Raw genomic sequence first — 19,546 nt, forward strand, 5'->3', positions numbered from 1 at the left:
CCGACTGCTGCTGTAATGTTTTAATTTGGGCTCCCAGGTTCCCTCTTCTCTCAGCCTAATGAATTATGTTTGATAAAAGAACAACTGTTGTTCCCTCTGCTGGTTCTCAGCTAAATGTTTACCAACTTCAGGGTGTAGAGAAGCAATTAGCTCTCTGATTAAAAGTCCATCAGCATTAATGAGCAGGCAAGGCTGTCAACACTTCAGTCCCATGGAGAGGTGTGTGTGGGGGGGGGTCCAGGGAAGTTAGCGGCAGTGTGTGCTGTCCCCAGGTTCAGACCCGGCTTTAATAACCAGATTCAGAGCAGGAAAGTCAGCAGAGAACTACATGAAGTAGTGCAGGCAGAAGTGGGCCATTATCCAAGCCCTATGGCTATGCTGAATGTGACGATGTCCCCCTGAGGACAGAGAACCAGGAGAGCTTTCAGCTGATGCATGTGGAGAAGCCTTCAGGTGCAGGTGAGTAATTATTGTGAGGTGTGAAGGAACTGGCCTTCTACCTCCGAGAGGTCAAGGCCCAGTTACGTGCTGGTTAATCTTGTGTGACAAAGAGATTTTCCAAACAGACGGGTTAAAGCATAATAATACAATTTATTCCGAACAATCAATGTTGCATAAGTAAAATAAAAGAGTATACAGATATCTGGATCCAGTCTACGTGTCCCTGACAACATACAGTGCATGGGTCAGTTCGTGAAGTCTGAACCCCGAGCTATCCCTGATCCAGCGTTTTTATGGTTTACACAATATCAATAGTCATGAGCTTATGGCACGTGATGTTTTTGCTGCATATCTTCTTCTTTGTTTCTCCTTCTGACTCCTTTCTCTCCTTGACTTTGCAAAAAGAACAGAATGTGCATCCTCCCTGTCCTCGCAAACACTTCATGCACAACAAATCCAACAATCAGGTTATTGCAGGTCATTGTAAGCACTTTTGTACATAATAAATCCAACAGACCCTCTTTTGAACTTAACTAAGTTCACCTACAGATATATTTATTATAAGCATAGATAATGTTACGAACAGATGTATTAATTATAAGCATAGATAATGTTACGAACAGATGTATTAATTATAAGCATCATCACACAACCTCTTCAGGGTCAACATCTTCACTATCCCCCACCATTTCCAGGAGACCCTGTCTCTCAGCTTGGAACATGGCCATCTGATAAGAAGGAGGTGCATCCGGATGCTTTCGTTGCACAGCAGAAATAATCACACGCTCAATGAGGTGGCGAATACATGGAATACAGCAACAACCACATCATACTAAGCATGCACACACAGCAAGGATTGAGGAGAATAGAGATACCACCATGGACTTCCATTTCCCAAAGGTACGGTCTAACCAGTCGTTAATGGGGCTGTTGATACCTGAGTCATCGTGCATCGATTTAGACAGCGTCCGGAGCCCCTCTAGCGCCTTAGTTACAGTCCCGTCCGGCGCTGTATTGTTAGGGATGAAAATACAACATGAGTCTTGGAACATTGAGCATACACCGCCTTTCTCTGCCAGCAGCATATCTAATGCCATTCTATTTTGGATCACCATCAGTGACGTAGGAGCCATTTGTTCAGCTAGTCCGGCAATTGCATCACGGGTTAGATTAGTCAAACGGAGAACATTATAGTGGATGTAGTTAATGCGGTCAACATTTTTGTTAGGAGTGATAGGGAACAGAGCACTTATTATAGGTATGTTTTCAAAACCTGCAGCTATTTGGTCAGCTAGTTTATATTCATTAGGGACTCCTCTAGGTACTCCAATGGCATCGATGTATGTAGGATTGTTAATCTGGAGATCAAAACTTCTCCTCTTTCGGGTGTGCACTTCTGAGCCAATTATGGTCATCGGGACAGCTAGTCTAACTAGGGAACACACACCTGACCAATTGGCCGGCAGGCTTACTATCAGGGTACCCTTCCCACAGTACCAGAAAAGGTCTCCTCTAGCTAAAGTCCAGTTGGCGGAGTTGGTCCAATTGGTTACATCTACCATACTGTCACACCATGAACCACTCCCAAGTGACATATTTATTTTCCCTGTTCTGTTAAAACATACGTAATGTCCTTTTTTGGGTACAAACAGGGGAGGAATGGTGGTGTTGGGAATCAGGGGATACACTTCAAGCAGAGCAGTACAGTTAGTGAGATTTGTACCAGGTGTGAACATAGCAGTTAAACAATCTAAGCCATCGGTATCATTCAGATGTACAGGTCCTGGCACCATGAACAGGGAGGGACGGGCTGTAGAACAGGCAATACAATTACCCTGGTTCTGTTTTCTGGCTGTGTATATCATCCAGTCTAGCCAGATGTTTTTATCCCCATATCCTGTGGCTATTCTTACTATATCATTCGTGGTCAACAGGTTAAAGTCTAGTTCAACTATTTTCTGTAACGGAGTAGGTGGTGTTGTCAGGGATGGTGATGCTATTGAGATTGCCTTGGTTTTAAAATTAATTTTAACCGAACCCATGGGGTCTGTGCTATGATGGTCCACCCCCACAATCATGTTAGCGGTTTCATTATTCCCACAAGGGGAATTTGGTAGGGGGTTAATATGCAGGTTGCTTATGGTGATTATAAGAGGGTTTTGCCCCAGGCTTAGTCCTCTCTTTATCCTTTTTAGTGAGCCTCGCATAACGGTTATGTGTTCCTTCAGGGGAACCGAGCCTTGAGTACTAGTGGCCGCGGAACCATCTGGATCCCAATGAGAACCAGTATATGACCATACATATGACCATGAAGGACACCACTGGTGTCCTCTGAAACCACATAGATAGACCTCATACCCCCGCCATTTACCCTGCCCCCCCACCGAACAGTCAATGATATCACATAAGTCTACCTGATAACTGGTATTACTTCCCAACGTATACTTTAATTGAACCCTGGCTTTAGGACACGTGGACCTTTTTGATCTAAGGTGTGCATTTGTATTTACTGTTTCAGTGCGATTTTGATGTGCCTCGGTGTCGTTTGGTGCTAGTTTAATCGTTACATTCTTCCCTGTTCCCTCTGGCTTCCCCTTTTTTGATCGAGGATTGTCCAGAAAAAAGAGGACAAGAGAGATAAACACAGATACTACAACAAACACTATTAGCAGTTTGCGGTACTGCATGATGCTTCTAGTTTGTTTTCCTGCGCGCAACTGAAAAACTTTTATCTGGGTGGTCCTATTTTATACTGGTTTGGGAAAAGAAGTGAAATTTCTCTCTGGTGGATTCTCCCCACCCCTGGTTTCTCTTTTTATCTATTTTTATCTATTTTTGTCTATTTTAGCATTTATTCTAAGCAACAATTTTTAATACAATGTGATATATAATGTTTTTCAAAAACCACCTAGATGAGTCCACCTAAACAACCATGTTAGCCTGATTTAACTGTAAATACAGGCAAGACCTTGTAACCTTCTTTCCCTTATGTGTATCTCATCACAGTCACAGTTTATACAGTATATGAAAAATAAAAAATATATACGTGACCCTCTTTTCACGTAGCCTGGGCTCCTTGTGGGGCTGCCTCCTCTACTGCTTCAGGTCCTGTCCTGCTGCTGGAGCACTGTGTTAGGTGCCACCAGTTGAGTCCTTTTCCTGCAAGCTGCACAGCTGTTGCAGTTCTGGCCAGAACCTTGTGTGGGCCTGTCCAACGTGGCTCCGACCACTTCCTCTTTAACACCTTCAACCAAAGGTGTTCCGGGGGTCCGGGGTCAGGTCCTGGAACGTCCTCTGTGACAGGGGTGACAGGTTTGTCACCTGTATAGGAGAGAGCTGACACAAGAGCATTAACCTTCAAATAGTATGGTCTATAACCGAGGTCAGGAAGGGGAGAGGGGTTTTGGGACGGCCCTGGGAAAGGTCGGCCACACGTAAGCTCAAATGGTGTGAGTCCTGTTGACCGATTGACCGAGGCTCTGATGCCTATCAGTGCAATGGGCAGGGCTTCAGTCCAAGGGAGCCCAGTCGTGCGAACGATTTTTAGCAGTTTTAACTTAATGGTCTGATTAGCACGTTCAACTTTTCCTTGCGATTCTGGGTGGTACACAGTGCCAAATTTGTGTTGTAGTCCCAGAGCCTTTTCAACAGATTGCAGGTCTTTATTTTTGAAATGTGAACCATTATCTGACCTGATCAATTTAGGAAACCCATGTTTCGGAATGTACTCATTCACCAGACATTTAATGACTGATTTTGCGTCCTCTTTTCCCGTAGGGTAGGTCTCAACCCAACGTGAAAATGCGTCCACAATTACTAGGAGGAATCTTTTCCCCCCAGCCCTTACTCCCATATCTGTGAAATCCATAAAGATTTCCTGTCCCGGGGCAGTGGGAGAAGGATGTTTTCCTGCCCTAGGAGTGATGGTAGGTCTGATGTTACATGTACTACATACGTCACACTTAGTCAAGAAGTCAGTTATAGTAGCATGTTTCCGGGGAATCCACCAGTGGCGGAGATCTCGTAACATCTGTTTGTGGCTTTTATGGTCAAGTCCATGAGTCTGAGTCAATATTGAGGACATCCAACAGGGGGGCATAACTATTTGATCTCCGTTATACCATATACCATCAAACTGTTCTATAGCTCCCTTATCTTCCCAGATGGTTCGTTCTGCTGCTGTGGCAGATTTCTGAGCTTGTATAATGGAGAAATCAGTTATCTCAGAACCGAGATCTGCTGTGGTCATGACCATCATAGTAGGTAAATACCCTGCCGCCTTTTTAGCGGCTGCATCAGCTGCTTCGTTTCCTATACTCTCTAAGTCAGAGCCCTGACTGTGTCCTTTCACTTTGATCACAGCTACCCTCTGTGGTAACTGGATTGCTTCCAACAACTCTTTCATCAACTCCTCATGAGCCATAGGTTTATTCTGACTAGTCTTAAAACCCGCTTGCACCCAGTCAGACATATCTCTGTGAATTGCATTGCACACATACGCAGAGTCTGTGAAAATATTCACTGCCTTCCCTTCCGCTAACCGCAGAGCACAAACTACAGCCGTAAATTCTGCTGCCTGAGCAGATTGTTTCCCATCAAGAGGACCGTGATCGAGAGTACATGGTTCCTCTTTTGCTGTATTCATAGACACCACAGCATAACCTGCTTTTAACCCTTCGGTGGGATGACGGAAACAGCAACCATCTGTAAATAAGCTAAGGTCAGTTTCCGTTAAAGGGGAGTTTTCTAAGTCCAGCCTTAGTTTTACAAAGGGCAGCGATTTTTCTGCACAGAAGTGCTTCTCGCCATCAGTCATATTGTCAGCCATATTACAGCCCTCATGTACAAAGGAGATGTGTGGTTTCGAGAGTACTTGTAAGATCTTAGTCTGTCTGAGGGGGGTGAGAGTGAAACAGGAGGATGTGACATATGTTACAGTGCTGTGAGAGGTCAGAATCTGTAGAGGATGGTGCATGACTATATGACCTACTTTGTCTACAATTTTTGCCAGAGTAGCTGCATATCTGACACAGGGGCTGGCTCTCTGTTCTTGTGTGTCTAGCAAAATGCTACAATAGTACAATACGTTCCTAGCTCCTCTGTGTTTCTGATATAAGACACCATGGGCTGTACTAAGCTGCTCTGAGACATCCAGATGGAATGGTTGAGAGTAATCTGGGAGAGCGAGTGCTGCGGCCTCTGCCATTTCCTGCTTGAGGTGGATAAACACCTCCTACTCCTATCCCCCAGGTTGTATCTAACAGATTTTGTTGGAACTCATCTTGATACGTAAGATCATTATTTCTGTCATAATTCAGAGTGCAGTGGAGAGGATCGGGAACAGGGAGGTAAGGGTGTAGAGCCCTAATCCATGGTTGCCACATGTTGTAAAAGTCAATCAGAGGGTTTCTGTCGGCTAGCAGGGTCCAATATATGTCTGCACAGGGTGGTGGGGCATCAGGTGAGGTATCAGGACTCAACATGCACATGCGATCAGCACTGGAGGGCGAGGAGCACACCATTTCTTCTCCTCCGGGGAAACTCACTATCACAGCTTCTGGTGAACAATGTACAGAAGCCCCCAGTGCTGCCAAAACATCTCTTCCCAGGAGATCACGTGGACAATCAGGTGCATACAAAAAGGGGTGCTCCATCACCTGTCTCCCAAGCCGGACAGGAAGGGGAACAGTAAAAGGCAGTCTTTGTTCAGTGCCGGAAAATCCCAAAACGGAAACATAGTGAGAGGAAAGGGAACACAGAGGTTCAGCTAAGGTGGAGTAACGTGCTCCCGTATCCACCATGAACCATCTTCGTTTTCCGTTCACTGTCAACTGGAGACAGGGCTCTGCCAGCCCCTGCCCCTCCATCTCCGTCGGGCACCCCTATGGGAACATTCCTGGTGTATATGGACCAGGTGGAGGTCCCTGCGCAGAGTACCCGCTGTATGCCTGCATTGGAGCTAGCTGTTGGTTTGGTAGAGTCTGTATTGTTGGCTGATATGACTGCTGTGGAGGCCCTCTCATCTGCTGTTGTTGTTTCTGAAGACAGTCACGTGCCCAGTGATCCGGGCTTCCGCAGATGTAACAACTGCCTCCTCTTGGTTGGGCATACCCCCTCCCCCTGCCTCCTCCTCCTCTCCCTCTGCCTCTATTCTGTCCTCCATGATAAGGGGGCTGCTGATATGGGGCAGCTTGGTAAGGAACATGATACTGGGGTTGATACATAGCCTGTGGCGGGCCCTGCAGTGGATAAGGATTCTGTGGCGGGGCTGGAGCTGGTGTTACAATTTGAGCCATCTGGGTATCTTTCTCTTTCCCTCCCTTTTTCTTATCTGTTGCACGAGTCCGTGCATCTGCCAACTGTAATTTAGTCAACTGAGCTACCATCTCTTTTAATGACTCATTTTCCTCTTCCTCCTCCTTGGTTTCTGCATCCTGATGATGGCAGAAATGTGTTTCCCATCTTGATGATTTTGCCCCTGCCATATCTGGATTCTCTTGCATCTTTCTCTTAACTCCTTCCGGAGCATGTTTTAACAGAGCTATTCTGAACAGAGGCTGCTGTGATTCTTTATCTGGGTTCACCCCCGTAGCCCCCGCCCACTCTGTCTTTGCTCTTTCTATGAACGTGCGTCCGCTCTCCCCGTTCTTAATCTTAAACACCAAGCTGTGGAGCTTACCCGCTGGTATGGGATACTTTTGTCTAATAGCATTACCGAAGGAGGTAGCGTAGGGGTTAAGGGGGCTTCTATCTGACACCTGGACTGTTCCGGCCGCTGCTTCTAATTCTTTCAGTGCCCAGTCCGAAACCGAGAAACCCAAAATAGCCCTGAGATCACCCATAGCTAAAGTCTTCCCTCGGGTCTTGTTATACAGGCTCGTGAGCCACACTCCCCCTCCCTCTTGAATTCCTGGGAGGAGCTCACTCAGTGCTTGAATGTCACCTAAAGTGAACGGCTGATACTCGTCTCTACCGTTGCTTTTGGCCACAATGGGAAACATGCCAACACACTGACTCCTCTGTTTGTCACCTTTGTCTTCGTACTTTCCATAAACTTTATGTGACCTAGTTTTGGGGGGTGTATATGGTCTCGCCTCTTCGTCCCCACCCTCCCGTCTCCTATGTATCCCTCCTTTGGAGTGCGTTCTCATGGTTCCCTCAATAGTGATAGGAATGTTTTCATCTTCATCATCATCACCCTCCTCTACTGCTCTACTAGCCTCGTCATCAGCGTCCTCATCTACCTCTCCACTAGTGTGAACATCCTGATACTCTGCACGGGATCTCTCTGTGTGGGGTTTAGGGGTAGATTGAGCTCTCCTTCTTACGCCTCCATTACGCAAATCTGGTGGTAACATGGCTTGTCGTAACCTGTACTGTTCAGCCTGATCTCTCAGTTCTTCCCTTAGCCTGTCTATTTCTCTGGCTACATCAGACATACTACCCGTCTCTGAGGCTGAACCTGCTCCTCGTTCTTTTTCTATTTCCTCTTCTAGTTCCAAAGTACCACCTAACACTTGAAACAATGGTGCCATAACTTCGTTTGTATAATCACTGTCCTGTGGGGTTGGTACCGGACTAGGGGTAGGAGGAGGATAAGGAGGGGGGTTGGGATGTGGGCCAGGTGGGTACTGCTGATGGAGGGACATGTCATGTGGCGGCGGGCTAGTATGTGGGTTTGGTGGTGGGGGTGCGCTAGGACTGGGTGAGGGTTTCACTAGTGGTTTTGCTTCAGCGGTTTTTGCGTGGGTGGCTTTCGTCTGGCTGCCTAAGGCTGATAGGGCAGCCATCTGTATCACATTATATTTTACCAATTTACTTGCCAACTCGTCTTCTTTCTTCCTCAATTTCCTCCTTACAAACATATGTCCCTTTTCTTTGTCTTGTCCTGCTTGCAGCAGCTTTCTATGAACCACCTGTATTAATGCTCTCATCACTGGCATGAATTTGGCTTCACTTCCCGTGGCAGGAAAATGCCCTTCCTTCACTGTCATGTTATACCACTCATCTAGGTCTTGAGTCTCTTTATTTCTAGTCTTAGGATCAAATGTACAGATTACATTGGTCCTGACTTTAACCCATTGCTGTCCAAATGATAAACGGGGAGGCCCACAGCCACCCCGTTCCTCACAGTCTTTGTCAAATTCTCCATCCATTCTGTCCAGTACTATTTCACACAGGTTTATTCAGTTTATGACAGTAACTAGATTCAGAGTAAATGGGTCGCTATGCCCCTCGCTGTGATCCTACCAACATAAGCTTCTACTGGACACTTTGATGTTCCAACGATGTTGGCCCAGTATCAACAGTAAGTTTTAATTTTCCTCTGAATACTAGTTATTAATGTACACTCATACAGGCGCTCCAAGCGCTATTTTTACTAAACTCTAACGTCCCAGACGTTACTACACACTAGCGCTCCAAGCGCACTACTCTAGCGCTCCAAGCGCAGCGTTCCAAACGCTTTTCTAACGTCCCAGACGTTACTAAAAGGGCAACTTTCCTCCTTTTAGTTTTAAACACTTACTAAAAGGGCAGCTTTCCTCCTTTCAGTTTTCACCAAAAGGGCAGCTTTCCTCCTTCTAGTTTTAAACACTTACTAAAAGGCCAGCTTTCCTCCTTTCAGTTTTCACCGAAAGGGCAGCTTTCCTCCTTCTAGTTTTAAACACTTACTAAAAGACCAGCTTTCCTCCTTTCAGTTTTCACCAAAAGGGCAGCTTTCCTCCTTTTAGTTTTAAACAGAAAGTCTTTACTTTTGCAACATTTATCACTACAAAGGAGATTCAGCACAAGAGAGATAATTTAGAGTAAGCCAATATGCAGAGTTCGATACAACAGGTTCTGCTTACCTTTAAGATTTCAGGGATCCCTTTCTCTCTCTCGCCGGTCTGTCCGTCCTTTGGACACGCTTCTCAATGCCGAAGATCACGTCGGGGTCACCAATTGAAGGAACTGGCCTTCTACCTCCAAGAGGTCAAGGCCCAGTTACGTGTTGGTTAATCTTGTATGACAGAGATTTTCCAAACAGACGGGTTAAAGCATAATAATACAATTTATTCCGAACAATTAATGTTGCATAAGTAAAAATAAAAGAGTATACAGATATCTGGATCCAATCGACATGTCCCTGACAACATACAGTGCATGGGTCAGTTCGTGAAGTCTGAACCCCGAGCTATCCCTGATCCAGCCTATTCATAGTTTACACAATATTAATATTCATGAGTTATGGCACGTGATGTTTCTGCTGCATGTCTTCTTCTTCGTTATCTCCTTCTGGCTCCGTCCTCTCCTTGACCTTGCAAAAGAAAACAGCACCTGCCACCTCCCTTTTCCTCACAATCACTCTATTCATAACAAATCCAACAGTCAGGTTATTGCAAGCATTCTTGTACATAATAAATCCAACAGTCACGAGGGAGGAGTTACGGAAATCAACGACCGCGCACGAACGGGAGTTTTAAGTCCCACGTGGTCGATGAAAGAGAAAGAAAATGTGTAGGAGTGGGGGTTGCTCTGGTGACGAAGGCGCCACGGAAATCAACGACCGCGCACGAACGGGAGTTTTAAGTCCCGCATGGTCGATGAAAGAGAAAGAGAGGGAAACCGAGACGCTCTGGTGCAGCACAAAGAGATTTTCAAGGAAAACCCACGGCGGGGCGCACACAGTAGTCAACAATAACACAGTATAACACAGTAAAATACAGTAAAATACACAGCGAGCCAAGCAAAGCAAAGCAAAGCAAAGCAAGCAACAACAAGCAACAAACAAAGTACACAAGCAAAACAAGCGGACTCGGCGGTCCGTACGTTTACTATAAAGCACAATAATTCTGAACTATTGTGATACACTTTCACTAATCTCTGCCCAGACACAAGCCTCTTACTTGAATCGCTTCTTCGGAGCGATAGTGGTGTAGATCGTCGTTAATTGGTCCGGCGGCGTCGTGCTGGCTCGGACAATAACGGGCCGTTATGATGCTCGTCAGCGGGGGAAGAACGGCAGGGCTGGAAGCAGCTGATGTGAAGACGGCGGGGCGGTCGTCTCTTCCTTGGTGAAGGACGCGGATCCGGGTCTTCCTTCTATAGGTATGGTGGTCTGGACGTCTGATGAACGCGACAATGTCTTTACTCGTCCGGCGAGGTCAGGTACTGTGGCTCGATCTTAAAGGGAACGCTGCAGCGTTGGGTACCTCCTGGAGCAAACGTTGTTTGCGTTGGAAAGGGGCGAGCTCCTCAGGTAGCGTGCTTTTATCTCTTGAGATAGTGGGCGTTTCCCCGGAAAAGACCCCACGTTTCCTGTTAGCCTCATCCAATGGGGCTGCTCCCGTTTGGATTCAACTGAGATCTCGCGTGAAGACGCGAGATTTCACGAGCTGGCGGTTTAGTCTTTGTTCTGTTATCAGGCTTTAAATCACCCATGTAGGCCGGTAGCTTAGGCTTACTCCTAAGCTCTGCTCTAGGCCGCTCTTTGTCTCGTGAGGTCCCTACAACAGTGACCTTTGACCTTTGACCGCCAAACTCTAATCAGGTCATACTTGAGTCCAAGTGGGCGTTTGTGAAACTTGTTTGCTGAGTTTAATTTCAAATCCAGTTCCATCATTTTAAATCAAGTTTAACTACATTATGATGACACTTAACCTTTACAACACCAAGTCAGTCAGGAAGAAAGCATTCACACCATCAGTTCAGTGTTCACTGCATCCATTCAGATAAACCACCTTTGTGGTAAAAAAGAGGGAATGGTGACATCTGCTGGCAGAAAGCAGCTCCAGCAGGAAAAACAGAACATGAACGTTGGTGAGAACGACCGCTTCAACACGGATTTCTGAGGGGAAGAAGCTCCAAGGGCGACTTTATGTGTCTGTGTTCCGTCATGTAACGTGAAAACTGGAAGAGTCACACGTAAAACTGGAATATTCCTGTGTGTTTTTCCTAGTGAATATAAAATCTAGAGTACGCATGTTAATCAGTTCTGATTGTTTATTTTACATCAAACATTATATAAAATATGAAGCAGCTGACATTACACCAAAATCCAGACGTAATCTGTCTGTAGTCAGTTGAGAAACTGAAGTGAAGCCTCGACTGAGTTCAGATTTGATCTGATTCTTTCTGATTGTTACAAGCAAATATTTATCTTCTATAATATGAGAAATGGCTGGTATTGGTTTTAATCATGGATGTATAAAGAGAACTGGATCCAGCGTCGGAGGCTCCCGTTCATTCCTCTGAGAGTGTCTCAGTGGAGCATGAAGACAACATGGCTCGACCGCCGAGTGATAAAGAACCCAGATCATCCGGTGATCTTCCTCATCCATCGGCCCATAGAGCAGGAGCAGTAGTGTTTCCTTCAACAGGAGTTGAAGGAAACACCTCCTCCTCCTCCCGGCCCTCCCTCCTCCTCCTCCCGGCCCTCGCTCCTTTAACTCCTCCTCCTCCCGGCCCTCGCTACTTTAACTCCTCTTCCCGGCCCTCGCTCCTTTAACTCCTCCTCCCGGCACTCGCTCCTTTAACTCCTCCTCCCAGCCCTCGCTCCTTTAACTCCTCCTCCTCCCGGCCCTCGCTCCATTAACTTCTCCTCCCAGCCCTCGCTCCTTTAACTCCTCCTCCTAGCCCTTGCTCCATTAACTCCTCCTCCCGGCCCTCGCTCCTTTAACTCCTCCTCCCGGCCATCGCTCCTTTAACTCCTCCTCCTCCTCCCGGCCCTCGCTCCTTTAACTCCTCCTCCCGGCACTGGCTCCTTTAACTCCTCCACCCGGCCCTTGCTCCTTTAACTCCTCCTCCCGGCCCTCGCTCCTTTCACTCCTCCTCTTCCCGACCCTCGCTCCTTTAACTCCTCCTCCCGGCCCTCGCTCCTTTCACTCCTCCTCCTCCCAACCCTCGCTCCTTTAACTCCTCCTCCCAGCCCTCGCTCCTTTAACTCCTCCTCCTCCTCCCGGCCCTCGCTCCTTTAACTCCTCATCCCGGCCCTCGCTCCTTTCACTCCTCCTCCTCCCGGCCCTCGCTCCTTTAACTCCTCCTCCTCCTGGCCCACGCTCCTTTAACTTCTCCTCCCAGCCCTCGCTCCTTTAACTCCTCCTCCTAGCCCTTGCTCCATTAACTCCTCCTCCCGGCCCTCGCTCCTATAACTCCTCCTCCCGGCCATCGCTCCTTTAACTCCTCCTCCTCCTCCCGGCCCTCGCTCCTTTAACTCCTCCTCCCAGCCCTCGCTCCTTTAACTCCTCCTCCCGGCACTCGCTCCTTTAACTCCTCCTCCCGGCCCTCGCTCCTTTAACTCCTCCTCCTCCCGGCCCTCGCTCCTTTAACTCCTCCTCCCAGCCCTCGCTCCTTTAACTCCTCCTCCCGGCACTGGCTCCTTTAACTCCTCCTCCTCCTCCCGGCCCTCGCTCCTTTCACTCCTCCTCCCGGCCCTCGCTCCTTTCACTCCTACTCTTCCCGACCCTCGCTCCTTTAACTCCTCCTCCCGGCCCTTGCTCCTTTCACTCCTCCTCCTCCCGACCCTCGCTCCTTTAACTCCTCCTCCCAGCCCTCGTTCCTTTAACTCCTCCTCCTCCTCCCGACCCTCGCTCCTTTAACTCCTCCTCCCGGCCCTCGCTCCTTTCACTCCTCCTCCTCCCGACCCTCGCTCCTTTAACTCCTCCTCCCAGCCCTCGCTCCTTTAACTCCTCCTCCTCCTCCCGGCCCTCGCTCCTTTAACTCCTCCTCCTCCCAGCCCTCGCTCCTTTAACTCCTCCACCCGGCCCTTGCTCCTTTAACTCCTCCTCCTCCTCCCGGCCCTCGCTACTTTAACTCCTCCTCCCGGCCCTCGCTCCTTTAACTCCTCCTCCCGGCACTCGCTCCTTTAACTCCTCCTCCCGGCACTCGCTCCTTTAACTCCTCCTCCTCCTCCCGGCCCTCGCTCCTTTAACTCCTCCTCCCAGTCCTCGCTCCTTTAACTCCTTCTCCCGGCACTCGCTTCTTTAACTCCTCCTCCTGGCCCTCGCTCCTTTAACTCTTCCTCCTCCCGGCCCTCGCTCCTTTAACTCCTCCTCCTCCTCCCGGCACTCGCTCCTTTAACTCCTCCTCCCGGCCCTCGCTCCTTTAACTCCTCCTCCTCCCGGCCCTCGCTCCTTTAACTCCTCCTCCCAGCCCTCGCTCCTTTAACTCCTCCTCCCGGCACTGGCTCCTTTAACTCCTCCTCCTCCTCCCGGCCCTCGCTCCTTTCACTCCTCCTCCCGGCCCTCGCTCCTTTCACTCCTACTCTTCCCGACCCTCGCTCCTTTAACTCCTCCTCCCGGCCCTTGCTCCTTTCACTCCTCCTCCTCCCGACCCTCGCTCCTTTAACTCCTCCTCCCAGCCCTCGTTCCTTTAACTCCTCCTCCTCCTCCCGACCCTCGCTCCTTTAACTCCTCCTCCCGGCCCTCGCTCCTTTCACTCCTCCTCCTCCCGACCCTCGCTCCTTTAACTCCTCCTCCCAGCCCTCGCTCCTTTAACTCCTCCTCCTCCTCCCGGCCCTCGCTCCTTTAACTCCTCCTCCTCCCAGCCCTCGCTCCTTTAACTCCTCCACCCGGCCCTTGCTCCTTTAACTCCTCCTCCTCCTCCCGGCCCTCGCTACTTTAACTCCTCCTCCCGGCCCTCGCTCCTTTAACTCCTCCTCCCGGCACTCGCTCCTTTAACTCCTTCTCCCGGCACTCGCTTCTTTAACTCCTCCTCCTGGCCCTCGCTCCTTTAACTCTTCCTCCTCCCGGCCCTCGCTCCTTTAACTCCTCCTCCTCCTCCCGGCCCTCGCTCCTTTAACTCCTCCTCCCAGCCCTCGCTCCTTTAACTCCTCCTCCTCCCGGCCCTCGCTCTATTAACTCCTCCTCCTCCCCCTAGCCCTCGCTCCTTTAACTCCTCCTCCCAGTCCTCGCTCCTTTAACTCCTTCTCCCGGCACTCGCTCCTTTAACTCCTCCTCCTCCTCCCGGCCCTCGCTCCTTTAACTCCTCCTCCCAGTCCTCGCTCCTTTAACTCCTCCTCCCGGCCCTCGCTCCTTTAACTCCTCCTCCTCCTCCCGGCCCTCGCTCCTTTAACTCCTCCTCCCAGCCCTCGCTCTTTTAACTCCTCCTCCTCCCGGCCCTCGCTCTATTAACTCCTCCTCCTCCTCCCAGCCCTCGCTCCTTTAACTCCTCCTCCTCCCGGCCCTCGCTCCTTTAACTCCTCCTCCTCCCGGCCCTCGCTCCTTTAACTTCTCCTCCTCCCGGCCCTCGCTCCTTTAACTCCTTCTCCCGGCCCTCGCTCCTTTAACTCCTCCTCCTCCCGGCCCTCGCTCCTTTCACTCCTCCTCCCGGCCCTCGCTCCTTTAACTCCTCCTCCCGGCCCTCGCTCCTTTCACTCCTCCTCTTCCCGACCCTCGCTCCTTTAACTCCTCCTCCCGGCCCTCGCTCCTTTCACTCCTCCTCCTCCCGACCCTCGCTCCTTTAACTCCTCCTCCCAGCCCTCGCTCCTTTCACTCCTCCTCCTCCTCCCGGCCCTCGCTCCTTTAACTCCTCCTCCCAGCCCTCGCTCCTTTAACTCCTCCTCCCGGCACTGGCTCCTTTAACTCCTCCACCTGGCCCTTGCTCCTTTAACTCCTCCTCCTCCTCCCGGCCCTCGCTACTTTAACTCCTCCTCCCAGCCCTCACTCCTTTAACTCCTCCTCCCGGCACTCGCTCCTTTAACTCCTCCTCCTAGCCCTTGCTCCGTTAACTCTTCCTCCCGGCACTCGCTCCTTTAACTCCTCCTCCCAGCCCTCGTTCCTTTAACTCCTCCTCCTCCTCCCGGCCCTCGCTCCTTTAACTCCTCCTCCCAGCCCTCGCTCCTTCAACTCCTCCTCCCAGCCTTCGCTCTTTTAACTCCTCCTCCCGGCACTGGCTCCTTTAACTCCTCCACCCGGCCCTCGCTCCTTTAACTCCTCCTCCCGGCCCTCGCTCCTTTAACTCCTCCTCCTCCTCCTTCCAGCCCTCGCTCCTTTCACTCCTCCTCCCGGCCCTGGCTCCTTTAACTCCTCCTCCTCCCGGCCCTCGCTCCTTTAACTCCTACTCCTCCTCCCATCCCTTTCTTCTTTAACTCCTCCTCCTCCTCCCAGCCCTCGCTCCTTTAACTCCTCCTCCCGGCCCTCTCTCCTTTAACTCCTCCTCCTCCCGGCCATCGCTCCTTTAACTCCTCCTCCTCCTCCCGGCCCTCGCTCCTTTAACTCCTCCTCCCGGCACTGGCTCCTTTAACTCCTCCTCCCAGCCCTCGCTCCTTTAACTCCTCCTCCCGGCCCTCTCTCCTTTAACTCCTCCTCCTCCCGGCCCTCGCTCCTTTAACTCCTCCTCCCAGCCCTCGCTCCTTTAACTCCTCCTCCTCCCATCCCTTTCTCCTTTAACGCCTCCTCCCGGCCCTCGCTCCTTTAACTCCTCCTTCCGGCCCTCGCTCCTTTCACTCCTCCTCCCGGCCCTCGCTCCTCTAACTCCTCCTCCCAGCCCTCGCTCCAGCCTCGGTCTGGGTCTCATTCACATAAACAGAGGAAGGGAAATAACTCTGGATTCAGCTATAAGTGCATTTTTACAACTTTTAGGACCTAATAATTTAAATAAGGACTATTAGAGTGTGATTCACCTCAAGAAAAAAATTTCCGCTGAGTTACAGACCTCTCCCAATGTAAGTCTATGGGAAAACGTATTTTTGAGCACAATGGCATGTGACGGACACGGAAGATGTACTACCGCCGTTTGGCCACTACGAAAATGGGCATCAAAGCCCGGCGCTCTTCCTGGAGGGCTCGGTTTTAATAGGGTAACTTTATTAACTTCCACTGTTATTTAGAAATATGTGGAAATAAACAGCAAAACTCCATCGTTCCACAGGGTGGAGCTGCAACACAAAGCAGAGCAGAGAGATCTATTTAAATGTGTTAATTTACAGTTATGTTGTCATAAACTGAACTATTCTGCAGAGGCACTTTGGATTCAGAATATATGAATGAATAAAAAAAAAAAGACAAAATAAAATGCAGGTCCAGGTGGTGAACCTCTGTGGATCATCAGGACACGGCTGATCCTCTCAACACATCCACTTTTCTGATCACTCACTCTGACAGAGATCACCACCAGCTGATGAGAGAAGAATAGAACAGAAGTCTGTACTACGAAGCAGGATTTGGCGTTAGCGAGGTAACTTCAGGGTTAACCCTTCAGGGTTTTCCGTCCTACGAAGGTGGATCACCTCTTACCGGGGTAGATCACAATGGTAACTGATGCTGAACAGCTAACCTGCTCCGGAGCAGGTTATGTTCCAGATAAGAGATCAACTCTATAAAAGCACCTCCTACTAACCAATCAGAGCTCAGTGCGGGGATTATATGGTAATATTACACAAATATGAGGAAGTTACCGTCATAATCAGACTGAAAACAACACAGAGATGCAGGAAGGACAGCTGGCTCTATGCTGTGGGTGTTTACCGCTTTGAATTATATTTTCATTCTTATTTTTTTACCTGGTCTTGAGTCCGTTTCACACCGCCTGAGAGGGGGATGCAGCTGAAAGAAGGTTCAAATAGTCATACATGCCACACAGTTTTTACTGGGCTTGATTAGGTGTATTTCAGTCATCCAATATACTTCTAAAAGCTATTTATATCTAGACGAGTAAATCTTACTTTTGAGTGTTTCGTTTAATTAACAAGTCTGTTAATTTACGCATTCACACATCGGGAGTTTTTTCTTTTGCCAGCTGTCCTTCCTGCATCTGGCAGCTTCAACTCTGTTACTTTTAGTCTGATTATGTGTTTAATTTCTTCGTATTTGTCTGATATAGTTTAATCTTTGTCAAATGTGCCGCTCTGCTGGCAGTAGTTTTGTCCAGGTCTGCGATTGGTCAGATGCTGCAAACACCGCCCCGTTCATGTGAACGCGCTCACAGCCAGACTGAGAAACCCTGGGTTGATTTACCGAGTTGACAACCAGCATCGTAGGACCGCTTAGCGAGATCTCGTTTGTTAGGGTTAGTGAAGCCAGATAACGAGAAGATTCCCTGGGTATGTTGAACTCGCTTCGTAGTACAGACCTCAGAAGTCATGAATCAGTGTTTACAGAGACTCCCTCCATCAGCTGTCAGTCACTGATGCAGCACGCAGTTCATTTACAAAACTATCACTGGCAAAACCAACATCCATATCTCCGCTCACTACTCAATATCTCCAACAGTAGCCACAATTTATCTTCTAGCTAATTCATCAGTGTGTTCCTAAAGTCTGCACCTCCTCTGGTCATCACTCATTTCAGTGTGCTGCTCCTAGTGACTGGAACGAGTTAATAAAGACACTAAAACTCCACACCCTCATCCCGTTACCTTCCTTTAATAGCTCTTTGGGCAGACCACATCATGGTTACTAACTGTTTAGTACCAAATTCCCTCTTTGTGTTACTAATCCTCCTGCAGCTCAACAAGGAAACTGTCAAACACAACATACTGACTGGATACATACTAAGGCTGGGCAATATATCCATATTATATCTACAAGACTGTGGATTTAGTCCTCACCTCGTAACCTCTTTGGGCAGACCACATCATGGTTACTAACTGTTTAGTACCAAATTCCCTCTTTGTGTTACTAATCCTCCTGCAGCTCAACAAGGAAACTGTCAAACACAACATACTGACTGGATACATACTAAGGCTGGGCAATATATCCATATTATATCTACAAGACTGTGGATTTAGTCCTCACCTCGTAACACTCAGGTTATACGGGGATTGCTTCACAGACAGAAGGAATGATGACAGACATCAATAGCTCTTTGAATGTACATATGAACATGTAAGTCTTGTATTGAGATAGACTTGAAAAAAATATGAACCTGCAAATATGTTTCTGATGCAGAATATTTATTTGGTTTTTGATGCAATCTAAATGTCTGCGGCTTCAAATAATTAGACAATGCTGACATGAAAACAGAGCACAGTTAGATCTGCTGTCAAAAAGAACGTGGGAATAACTTAGAACCATAGAAACCTCTGATTAGATGGTGTCGTTCATAATCATCACTTATGTGCCTTTAAGTTGGTGAAATACGTGTTTGTTGAAGAGTGCTACACCTTTAGACATGTTCAAATAATGTGCTACAGGAATGAATCCTAAAACCCAGAAATGAGTTAGCATTTTAGCACTTCCTCTGGAAGTCAATGGATTTTTTGAATGGGTTTTTAGTTAGAAGCCTGAAATAAGGTCTGTGGTTAAAGGTCCAGTGTGTAGAATCTGGCGGTATCTAGCGGTGAGGTGAGGAGATTGCATCCAACTGAAGCCTCTCCCGTGTGCGTAGAGAGTGTGTGTACAAACTACATAAACTACAGTCAGTGAACTGACCTCAGAGTCTCCAGTCTACAGTTTGGACTCTCCAGTCCAGCAGACAGCAGTTTCACTCCTGAATACTGCAGGTTGTTGTAACTCAGGTCCAGCTCTCTCAGATGGGAGGGGTTGGACTACAGAGCTGAGGCCGCAACTTTAAAGTGAGTATCTGAGAGACGACATTCAGAAAGTCTGTCATGACAAAAAAATGACAAAATATGTTATTATGAAAGAGGACAGTTTATATTTACTTCATGCATTTGGAGACTAAACAGTTTGATATATACACTTCTTTGATTAACATTTGCTCCTCACATCAGTGGTTCAGCTAATCTTATCTCACCGTTTGACATGAAACAATAATTCTCATCACTCTCTCTCAAACCTGCAGACTTTTAATCTTTGTTTTCCTTTAATCTTGCAGATGGAGAGAGTAAAAATGCAGTTACATTGAGGCTTCCCTAATGTCCAGTCTGTCAGTGTGATCTGATCCCTGTTCTGTCTCCACAAAGTTAGCATGAGGCCTTCTTGATTAGAAAAACATTTTTAAAACTCAGGGAATAAGTAATTATAATACAGTTGAGAAAGTTGACCTCTCTTTGCTGCTACCTGCTGCTGTCAGGTTCACGTCCATCAATGGGAAAATTCAGTGAGTTCAGTGAGTGAGGAGTAGAGCCGCTGCTCCTTTGGTTTGAAAGGAGCCAGCTGAGGCGGTCCGGGCATCTGGTACCACCCAGCATTCACCTGGTCAGTTCTCTTTAAATCTCTGCTTGT

General features: G+C 48.4%; 2 long non-coding RNA genes across 3 annotated transcripts; both read right to left on the minus strand.

Annotated features, from left to right (window-relative positions):
* Positions 1–571: 571 nt before the first annotated feature.
* LOC141755832 (uncharacterized) lies at positions 572–9,616 on the minus strand. Of its 2 annotated transcripts, none has more exons than XR_012591354.1 (3): positions 9,581–9,616; positions 9,291–9,442; positions 572–3,777 (listed from the first exon to the last, which is right to left on the minus strand). It is a non-coding gene; the product is annotated as an uncharacterized LOC141755832 (long non-coding RNA). The 2 variants fall into 2 exon arrangements; XR_012591353.1 differs by having other exon boundaries at positions 9,542–9,614.
* Positions 9,617–16,353: 6,737 nt separating this feature from the next.
* On the minus strand, positions 16,354–18,954 carry LOC141755889 (uncharacterized). The gene is made up of 2 exons (XR_012591361.1): positions 18,791–18,954; positions 16,354–16,536 (listed from the first exon to the last, which is right to left on the minus strand). It is a non-coding gene; the product is annotated as an uncharacterized LOC141755889 (long non-coding RNA).
* Positions 18,955–19,546: the final 592 nt, after the last annotated feature.

This window comes from Sebastes fasciatus, chromosome 18 (genome assembly GCF_043250625.1).
Source record: "Sebastes fasciatus isolate fSebFas1 chromosome 18, fSebFas1.pri, whole genome shotgun sequence".
In the NCBI taxonomy this organism is placed as follows: Eukaryota; Metazoa; Chordata; class Actinopteri; order Perciformes; family Sebastidae; genus Sebastes; species Sebastes fasciatus.